Here is an 11,078-nt window from a genome sequence, read left to right on the forward strand (position 1 = left end):
AAAAAAAAAAGAATGCTAACCGAAAGGAAGGGTTAGTAATGGTCTCTCTGTCTCTCTCTCTGTCTCTGTCTCTGTCTCTCTCTCTGTGTGTGTGTGTGTGTGTGTGTGTGTGTGGTATATATGCATATGCGTGCACACATGTTCACACTTGCAACTCTGAGAAGTCAGCTGTCCTGCACCATCACCTCTGCCTTATTCCCCTGAGGCAGCATCACTGAGCCTGGATCCAGCCCGGTGACCAGCAAGCTCCAGTGTCTACCCTTTACCCACATGGTGCTGGGGTTATAGGATCACACCAAATTTTCCCATGGATGCTGCTGACATGAACGCAGGTCCCCATGCTTGTACAGCAGGCATTCTTTCCCATGGAGCCATCACTTCAGCCCACCATGCACTCTTTGATACTAACGACATTATAATTTCTTTCAGGGCTATAGCAGTGAGTTTGTTGCAGTTAAAAGTCAAAATAGGAGACAGTGAGATGGTTCCGTGATTAAGTGCACTGGCTGTTCTTCCAAAGGACTTGGGTTCAATTCCCAGGTTCTACATGGCAGTTCACAACCATCTGAGTAATGCCAAAGGTTCCAGGGGATCTGACACCCAGCTCTAGCCTCTTTGGACATGTAGACATGCATGTGGTGCACAGACATATATGCAGGGAAAACACACATATAAAGTAAGTCAGACTAGTGAACCTTCAGGGGTGTGATGACCCCAATTTTCTATGTTAGATCAAAAGCTATTGGGTTTATGAGTATGTTTTCTAATAGCAATGCCTTCCATAAAGTAGAGAAATAATTTTTCCTTTGGAGAGGCTAATTCATTTGTATTGAAGTTTCAGTCTAAGAACTTAAACTCAGTGTGAAAATATATTGAATTTTTAACCCACTGAGCTTCTAATTTGTGAGTGCAGTGAAACTTTTATTTAAACAGTTTGGTTGAGCTGATCTTTTGGTGCATCTCTGTAGTCCCAGAAATTATAAGACTTAGGCAGGAGGATGAAGAGTTTAAGGCCATCCTAGATCAGGACGATCTTGTCTCAAAAGAGATAGATAGCAACAAAGAAAAAGAAAGGGTTTTTTTTGTGTGTGTGTGTGTAAACCTCACTAAATCTATATGAAGATTTGAGGGAATAGATACAGTCATATCTAACTAATGCTGTTGACCCAACAACTAGAATAATTTGGTAACACTCACTAGAAGAAACACTTAAGTTTTGTTGTTGTTTCTTTTCTTCTTAAAAAGATTTATTTATTTATTTAGTGTATGAGTGCTCTATTTACATGTCAAAAGAGGGCATCAGAACTCATTATGGATGGTTGTAAGCCACCATGTAGTTGCTGGGAATTGAACTTAAGACCTCTGGAAGAGCAACCAGTAAGCCATCTCTCTAGCCCAATGCTTCATTTTTTGTTCTGTTTTAAAGATTTATTTATTTATTTTATGTATATGAGTACACTGTAGCTGTCTTCAGATACACTAGAAGAGGGTTACAAATCCTATTACAGGTGGTTATGAGCCACCATGTGGTTGTGGGGAATTGAACTCAGAACCTCTGGAAAAGCAGTCAGTGCTCTTAACCACTGAGCCATCACTCCAGCCCCATTGCTTTTTAAATAATATTTTTCATAATAGTGAAATCTTTGATGTTCTCCTAGGAACTCTTGACAAAATGGCATACTCGTATGAAATAAAATTCCTTGTATCTGCTGAAAAGAATAACGTCAATCTGTCTGATGATGTGCAGTGAAGTGTAAGATACACGTGTAGAACACCAGCAGATTGTAGAATGCTTTGGTAATGATTACCTACACATTTTTGAAAACATATACAACTAGTAGTATACATATAGAAAGCAAGGCTATAAACATCACTTGTGAGTATTGTGAGTCATAAGTTAGGATATGGTCAACTGTTACTGTGATTTTGTATGATTCGAAACTGAAATAATAAGCCTGCATTTTTGCATTATTTTTATAAGTAGAAAAAGATAGTAAATATAAAAAATTTCTTCAATTAGAATGTGTTTTGAACTTAAATATAAAATATTTGAAATCTAAAATCCATATTTATTTATTAGTTACACACAAATGTTACTGAAAATATGTCTGGTATCAGCTTGGTGGTTTGGGATAAACACACACATATGCATGTGTATATACATACACACATATAAGTATTAACAGGGTATAAAAATACTTTCTTGGGGCTGGAGAAAGAGATGGCTTGGTGGTTAAGACAGTTCCCAACTGCCTGTAACTCTAGCTCCAGGGGACCTGACACCTCGGGCCCTGTGTTCCTGCACTCAGGTGCACATACCCTGACACACACACACATACACACACACACACGGGGGGGGGGGTTAGCGGGGGAACAAAAATAGAATCTTTCTTGAGAATCCCTGATAACCTTGTAAATCTGAGATCTTTAAATAAAAATATTTTCTCATTGATGTATAGTCAATAAAATGTTTCGATGCTTTTAAAGCAATACATACTTTATGAAAAGAGTTTACTCAAGGTAATGTAGAGAAGCGAATAATGAGGAAAATATCCCATAATTTCAAACACTCCGCGAGACCACTGAAAAGTCGGACTCAGGATATGCCTAACTGATCCGCAGGAAAGCTAGGATTTCAGTGTGTGGTGATGGAAGAAATACAATCTAAAGCCCGAGGCAACTTTTGGGAATAAAGAATAATCCACTGCTGGGCACGCCTTTAATCCCAGCACTTGGGAGGCAGAGGCAGGTAGATTTCTGAGTTCAAGGCCAGCCTGGTCTACAGAGTGAGTTCCAGGACAGCCAGAGCTATACAGAGAAACCCTGTCTCAAACCTGCCCCTCCCAAAAAAAAAAAAGAAAGAAAAAAGAATAACCCTGATCAACAAGTGTGCATGTTTCTTTTGGGGAGTAGTAGGAAATCAGATTTGAATCGGGCTGGTGATGCACGGCGCAAACATTTACTTAGTTGGTAACAAGGACCCCTTGAAAGTTTTTGAGCAAGAAGAAAGGGTAAAGTCTACAAGAGGGATTGATGTGATTTTCCATTAGGAAAGCGGTGAAGGCCTTGGGACACAGAAGGAGTCTTGTGACATAAGTCTGTAGGCAGCTGGAGCACTAGAGTCTCCCCACCCCCCTCTGTCAGTCACACATTCACTTTACCCAGGTCAGCTAGACAAGGAAACAGTGAGCATTCTTGCTGCTAACACAGTTGGAAACCAGGAGATCAAGGGAAACACTCAGCTGTGTAGATTGGTAAATGTCCCCTTTTTGTTGCTGTTTTGGGACAGAGACCCATATAATTTGAGACTATGTGAGACCTCAAACTTACTGTGTAGCTGAGTTCCTAGTCCTCTTGCCTCTAACTCCCTGCAATTACAGGTGTGTGCTGCTACATCAGCTTTAATTAGGCTCTCTTGGGGACCAGATTTACTTCACTTCATAATGCTTTGAGATTCTGCTCTTAGTATAGAGAAGTCAGTCATTAGAGGGGAAAATCCCCTCCCCCATCAGGTCTGAACTGAACTGTCTCATATCTTTGCTTTTCTGGTAACCATGGGAAAGTGAGGGAGAGGCAGAAGGCTCCCTCTGCCGAGAAACTGGGCTACTAAGGCTGCTTACTCTGCTGACCGGGCGTGGGCACGTGCTGGTGACTGGGCTGTAACTGGCTCTTCCGTCGAATCCCTCCATTCCCTCTCCTTGGTCTGATGTTTCCTTGCTTCTTCCTTCATCTGCACAGAAAGCCAGACTGTCTTCTAACACTGCATTGCCAGCTCCCTTGGAAACACGTGCTAGCTCTCCATATTGACCATAGGCTGCGCAGAGCATGGCCCAGAGATGGCTGGGTTCTGACCACATGGTGATCCGGCATTAGGAAAAGCTCCATCCCTCTTTTTTTCTAGCCATCTAGTGAGGAGAGGCAAGAGCCCATTTTTTTTTCTTTCTTTTTTTTTTTTTTTTTTTTTTTTTTTTTTTTTTTTTTGGTTTTTTGAGACAGGGTTTCTCTGTATAGCCCTGGCTGTCCTGGAACTCACTTTGTAGACCAGGCTGGCCTCAAACTCAGAAATCTGCCTGCCTCTGCCTCCCAAGTGCTGGGATTAAAGGCGTGCACCACAACTAGGAAAGGGGAGAGCATTTGAAATGTAAATGAAGAAAATATCTAATAATTTTTTAAAAAGGTGTGTACCACTATACTTTGTCCAAGTTGTGACCTTAAAAAACAAGAAAACATTGAAGCCAGGGCTGGAGAGATGGCTCAGTGTTTAAGGGGCACACTGTTCTTGCAGAGGATCTGATTCTGCTCCCAGCACCAATGTCAAACAGCTCATAACTGCCTTTAACTCCAGTTCCAGAGGACTCTGCAGGCATACTCGCTGGCTCCCCAACCCCCTCCCACACACACACAAATAAATCTTTAAAAACTAAATAATAAAAACATGAAGCTAAGCTGGGCATGGTGGCGCACGCCTTTAATCCCAGCACTCGGGAGGCAGAGGCAGGTGGATTTCTGAGTTTGAGGCCAGCCTGGTCCACAAAGTGAGTTCCAGGAGAGCCAGGGCTATACAGAGAAACCCTGTCTCGAAAAAACCAAAAAACAAAAAAAACAAAAAACAAAAAACCATGAAGCTAGTATAAAAGGCATGTATTGTACCCCAACCTTATCCTGATAACCTTTGTCATCTCTTTTTGTTGTGTTTTGAGATGGGTTGGCCTAGAACTCCCTACTTATTATGTAGCCCAGGCTAGCTTGGAACTTATAATGGTCCTACTGACCTCATTCTTTAGAATGCTTGGATTACACATGTGTGTTACCATGCTCAGCCGCTACCCCTTCCCCAAACCCCCACACTAGACTTGAACTCTTGGGCTTCTTAACTTTCCAAGTAGCTAGGACCACAGGGGCATGCCTGTTACTGTGCCCAGGTACCCTCTGCCTCCTTGGTTTTCAGGCCTGTCCCTGTTGCGCACCCAAAGGTGAGGTGACTTCCTAGTGTGTTCTTGTAGAAATGGCAACATTCTGTCTGTGTTGGAAAACCCAAATGTCTTCCTCAGCACCGTGTTTCTGCTGCCAGGCAGCCTGGGCATACTTCCTGGTTCTTTAACTCATTGTTTACCTGACTGATTCTTTATCTGCGAAATGGGTATAATGCTAGTTCTTCATAAAGTTGTCAAGAATATTGCATAAGACACTCAGTGTGAAATGCTTAGAGCAGCTTTGGACAGGCTGTGCTCAGTGAGTGGTAGCTCTGGCTGTAGGAGAACCAGTCTACACAGACCCTTTTGTCCCCTCAAGGATTACCACAAGACTTGAAGTGGTAATTCCTCCTTTTGGTTCCAGTAAGGGCTAAGATTTGGGGAAGAGGGCAAAATGCTTTAAATATAGTTCAAGCCAGGTATAGAGGTGCACACTTTTAATCCTAGAACTTGGCAGGGAGAGGCAGGTGGATTTCTGTGAATTTGAGGCCAGCCTGGTCTACATAGAGAGTTCCAGGATAGCCAAGGCTACAAAGAGAGAGCTTGTCTTAAAATAGATATTCTAGTTCAAAATCTAATTCTTGGGATCACTTGGAAAGCTTTTCTTTTTCTTTTTTCTTTTAAAGATTTTATTTATTTATTTATTTATTTATTTATTTATTATTTATTTATTATATGTGTTTACATTGTAGCTGTCTTCAGACACTCCAGAAGAGGGCATCAGATTTTTCTTATGGATGGTTGTGAGCCACCATGTGGTTGCTGGGATTTGAACTCGGGACCTTCGGAAGAGCAGTCGGTGCTCTTAACCGCTGAGCCATCTCACCAAACCCCCCCCCCTTTTTTTTTTCTTTTTCGACACAGGGATCATCTGTGATGTCCAGGCTGATCTGTAACCACTGGCCTCAAGATTTCTGTCAGCCGAGAAGTAGCAGGGACTTTAGATGTGAAGCTGGAGAGCTTTTAGCATGCAGATTAACAACCCTTTCTTGTGTTTTGTTGTTGTTTATTTATTTTTTAGTTTTGGTGTGTATGTGTGTTTGTGCGTGTGTGTGTTTAAAGTAAGCCTTACTTGTTCTTTTCTTTTTTAGATTTATTTATTATATCTAAGTACACTGTAGCTGTGTTCAAAAACACCAGAAGAGGACATCAGATCTCATTACTGATGGTTGTGAGCCACCATGTGGTTACTGGGATTTGAACTCATAACCTCTGGAAGAGCAATCAGTGCCCTTAACTGCTGAGCCATCTCGCCAGCCCCTGGTTTTGGTTTTTTGAGACAGGGTATAGCCCTAGCTGTCCTGGAACTCAGTCTTGACATAGAATGGCCAAGAATTTGAGGCCATCATAGACACTTAGGGAGAACTGTCTCAAAAAAAGTGGTAGGGGCTGGGAGATGTGTCAGTTGGTAAAATGTTTGCCACACAAGCATGAGGATCTGATTTTGGTCTCAGCATCTGTCTGAGAAGGTAGACATTGGCACACACCTATAATCCCAGTGCTGGCTCCCTGAGGCTTAGTGGACAGCCAGATCAGTTGAATTAGCAAGTTCCAGCTTAGGTAAGAGTGTGTGTCAAAAGGTGAGGTGGAAAGCTATAGAAGATGCCACATACATGAGTGCATGTGTGTGTGTGTGTGTGTGTGTGTGTGTGTGTGTGTGTGTGTTGCAGGATATAGGGAAAAGGAGTGTAGACAATGAATGGAACTGCTTGCTATCTGGGGGTTGTGGGGTGTCTTGAAGTAATTTTATTGCTAGGCCAAAATTGGGCAACCTTTATTCTAGTTTGCTGGTCTCCAGCGACTCATGGCCAGAGGATCTCTAAGATTATTTCTTCCAAGCAGTAACAGATTGACCTTCCTTAGAAGTTAAGGCTATTTTAATCCCACACAGGAGACTCCACTCAGCTCCCATTAATTTTGAATTGTTGAGGAGAAAAGCTTGGATTCTTGTCCTCTTGGGACATTGGTTTCTGGTAATCTTTGTGGAAGATAGTACAGCTCTGACTTAGCCCCAGCAGGTTAAAAACCAGGCAGAGCTAAGAGGCAGACCTGTTTGCCTGCCCTAGAAGGGTCCTTTTTGCTGTACTTACCTCTAACCTGATAGCACTTTGGACTCTGAGTCGCCAGAGTCCTCCTGTCTCCTGGGTCCGTCCAGTCACTGGGTCTCTGCATAGCTGCCTAGGTTTCTATGGAAAGCCTGCTGGCCGTGGGCTCCTCTGTGGCTTTTGCATACGTGGCAGTTTTTAGAGCTGGGTGGAAAATGTGCTTTGTGAGATTAGAGTGTAGAGAACAGACAGGAGACTGTAAAGTTTTTCTTAACCTTTAGGAAGGGAGGAAGTATACCAGGGTCTAACAGGCCACGTTACACCCCTGGGGTTCATCACTTGCATTGATTGGGATTGAGAAACAGAAGAGAGGGGGAAGAGGAATCTGGGGGCAGCAAGATGGCAACAGCAGCAGATCGAGTTTGAGGTCAGCCAAATCTAGATGACCCTGGCTTCTTCTTTCTTTCTTTTTTTTTTTTAAGATTTATTTATTTACTTATTTTATGTATATTAGTACACTGTAGCTCTGCAGATGGTTGTAAGCCTTCATGTGGTTGTTGGGAATTGAATTTAGGACTTCTGCTCTTTTTGGTCAAGCCCGCTAGTTCTGGTCGGCCCCCGCTCACTCAGTCCTTACTTGCTCCAGCCCAAAGATTTATTATTTTACATAAGTACACTGTACAGAAGAGGGCGTCAGATCTCATTACGGGTGGTTGTGAGCCACCATTTGATTGCTGGGATTTGAACTCAGGACCTTTGGAAAAAGCAGTCAGTGCTCTTACTCACTGAGCCATCTCGCCAGCCCTGACCCTGGCTTTTTCAAAGTGACTCTGGCTCCTCGTTCCCCATCTTGAGGGAGCAGTCTCTTCATAGCATGGGCAGACTCCAGGTCCTTCACAGTAAGACAGACAAAACCTTCATAGCATGGGCAGACTCCAGGTCCTTCACAGTAAGACAGACAAAACCTTCATAGCATGGGCAGACTCCAGATCCTTCACAGTAAGACAGACAAAACCTTCACAGTTTATGTCTGATCCAGCCAAGGAAAGAGCAAGTGAGCAAGCTGGGGATGCAGGAGACTGACTAGGAAGAGCTGAGGCCTCCCTACAGTTCCCAGGGTGTTGTGTAGCTAAACAGTCTTCTTGGAACTGGTGTGGGCGGCTCTAAGGTCTGAGGAGTCCTGTTCCTGTCTCCTTTTAGCACTCATGCTGACTGGAGCTCCTCCCTCTCGATTGCTGTGTACCTCGTCCCTTCCATAAAAATACGTTTTCTCCAGAGCTGTGCTAAGTCTCTCCTCCTGCCTCTGTCCTCTCCTGTCTTGTTAGGAATACTTCTCAGTACCTGTTTCTAGCCCTAACCTCTCTCCGAGCTCTGTGCCTTGGTTTGTGTTGTTTCTGTTCTGTTGCAGCGTCAGCCTGGTCTTGTTACCTCTTGAGCTGCTCTGCTAGCCTCAAAACTTCTTTGGCGTTCCTGTTATCTCACCAAATGTAGCTTTGCTTGGGTTCCCCCCAAAGCCTCCAGAACCTAAAGATTATAATTTGACACTCAAAGTCTTAATTTTATTTTTCAAGACAGGGTTTCTCTGTGTAGCCCTGGCTGTCCTAGAACTCACTCTGAAGACCAGGCTGGCCTCAAACTCAGAAATCGGCCTGGCTCTGCCTCCCAAGTGCTGGGATTAAAGGCATGCGCCACCACTGGCTATTCAAGGTCTTTCTTGAGCTAGTTATAGCGGCACATGTCTATAATCTCAAAACTCAAGAGGCAGGAGGATTGCCATGAGTTTGAGGCCAGCCTGTGCTGTATCATGTTTCAGGCCAGCCAGGACCTACCTCAAACAAGCAGTTCTTCCTCATCCCCTTGTGTTCTACCTCTCTGGACTTAGAATTTTCTGGAACACAATTTTACCTGCTATGTTATCCTTCAATGTTTTCACTTGTCAAGATCCTGTAAGGAGGCTAGCAAGATGGCTCAGCAGGTAAAGATACTTGCTGCTAAGCCTGATAACCCAGGATTGACGTTGGGACCCACATGGTGGAAGGAGAGTACAAACTCCCCCATGTTCTTTGATTGATGTATGTGTACCATGGTACATAGATGCACACAAAATAGATGTACAGACTCCCCCATGTTCTTTGTTGTATGTGCACCATGGTACATAGATGCCACAAAATAAATAAATGTAATCAAATAAATCCTGTCTGTGCCACAATGCCTAGTATCAAAGTTTTGAAAGAAACTTCATCTCTAAATGCCAAGAAGACAGCCAGGAAACACCGCATCCCCACTCTGCACCATGAGGCTAGGTCGCCTTCCATGAAAGCTTCCTTGTTTCCCTTCCCTGAACCTTTCCAGATGTCACTATCTTCTTGTTGGGGACTTCGTTCTTTTTGTGACCTTTGTCACACACTGGATTACTCTCTAGCAGATCATTCCCCATGGTTTTAAGGAGTGTGGGTGGGACTCGTATAGCATCTTAGTGACTCAGACTTAACGGAGGAGCTAGAGAAAGGACTGAAGGAGCTGAAGGGGTTTGCAACAAACAGTATCAAACAACCAGACCCCCCAGAGCTCCCAGGAACTAAAGCACCAACCAAGGAGTACACATGAAGGGACCCATGGCTCCAGCCACATATGTAGCAGAGGATGAACTTATAGGCCACCAATGGGAGAAGAGGCCCTTGGTCCTGTAAAGGCTCGATGTCCCAGTGTAGGGCAATGAGAGGGCAGGAAGGTGGGACTGGGAGGGTGGGTGGAGGGACACCCTCATAGAAGCAGGGGGAGGGGTGGGGTACGGGTTTGGGGAGGAAACAGGGAAAGGGGGATAGCATTTGAAATGTAAATTAAGACAAATAAATAAATAAATAAATAGTGGCTGGAACAGATGACTCAGCAGTTAAGAGCACATACTGATCTTTTCCAGAGAACCCAAGTTTGTTTCCAGCATCCGTGTCAGGAGACGCACAACCACCTGTAACTCCAACTCCAGCATCTGATGTTTCTGACTTCTGCAGGCACCTTCACTCATGCACACATACCTGCATACATCTGCACTCTGCACATGCACCTGGGCATCCCTATGCTCATTGAACACACCTGCACACGGATTATTTTTTAAAAATATTAGAATTCAAAAGCAATTTATCTTTATTTCACATGTACTTTGGCCTACATGTATGTCTCTGTACAATTTGTGTGGCCTACCCTTGGAGGTCAGAACAGAGCATCAGATCCCCTGGAACTGGACTTAAAGACAGTTGTGAGCCTCCATGTGGATTCTAGAAGTTGAACCTAGGTCCTCTGGAAGAGCATCCTGTGCTCTTAACTGCTGAGCCATCTCTCCAATACCAGCTTCCAGACTTTTGAAAACACCCATTAATATACTTCACATTGATTCTGACTATCCACATAGTCTGAAACAGTTTTCAGTGGCTGACTTTATTCTGTATGATCCATTTTTATTCTGTTTATTCATTACTAACTAAATTAGTTTTAAGTCCTATTCTAAGTTACAGACTCCAGTTGGAAATACTGTTTTGTCTAGTATGACTGAGTGGTCTTCCACCTCTGAACCACCTGTTTCTCCTGCACAACGCTAACAAGAGCCAGAAGGGCTCTTCAACACTATTTCTCTCTCTTGGAGATAAACTGTTACAAAGTTACTCTACTCTTTTATCTCATTAGAGTGAGGGAAATACTGCCTACCTCCTTTCCCTCTGGAGGATATGCTATTTCCCTATTTCACACTGGGGGTGGTGGGTGTGTCAGCTCTCTCATAGGCCACTATAGAACTCGGCCCTCCAGGGGCATTGCTTCAGTAGAAAGATGACACCAGTGTCAGGCTGGGAAAGGCTCTCCTCCATTTCAACATTCTGCACCTGCCAAAGCAAGAGCTGGCTCAGCCTCTTAACGTGGTTGCCCTTCCAGCCTTACACTGCATTGTGATGTGTGGATCATGAGAGTGCCTATGTGTAGATAGATAAAGGGGGTGTCCTGTTCTTGAGTCCTGACTTCTGTAGAAAATAATTGTGTGTGTGTGTAATATTTAAGTGTGTGTGTGTGT

At 43.7% G+C, this 11,078-nt stretch overlaps 1 protein-coding gene across 4 annotated transcripts in view; it reads left to right on the plus strand.

Annotated features, from left to right (window-relative positions):
* Mapkbp1 (mitogen-activated protein kinase binding protein 1) overlaps window positions 1-11,078 on the plus strand; it is a 54,967-nt gene that overhangs the window by 11,320 nt on the left and 32,569 nt on the right. The gene's annotated exons all lie outside the window — the stretch shown is intronic.

Source organism: Mus pahari, chromosome 3 (genome assembly GCF_900095145.1).
Source record: "Mus pahari chromosome 3, PAHARI_EIJ_v1.1, whole genome shotgun sequence".
NCBI lineage: Eukaryota > Metazoa > Chordata > Mammalia > Rodentia > Muridae > Mus > Mus pahari.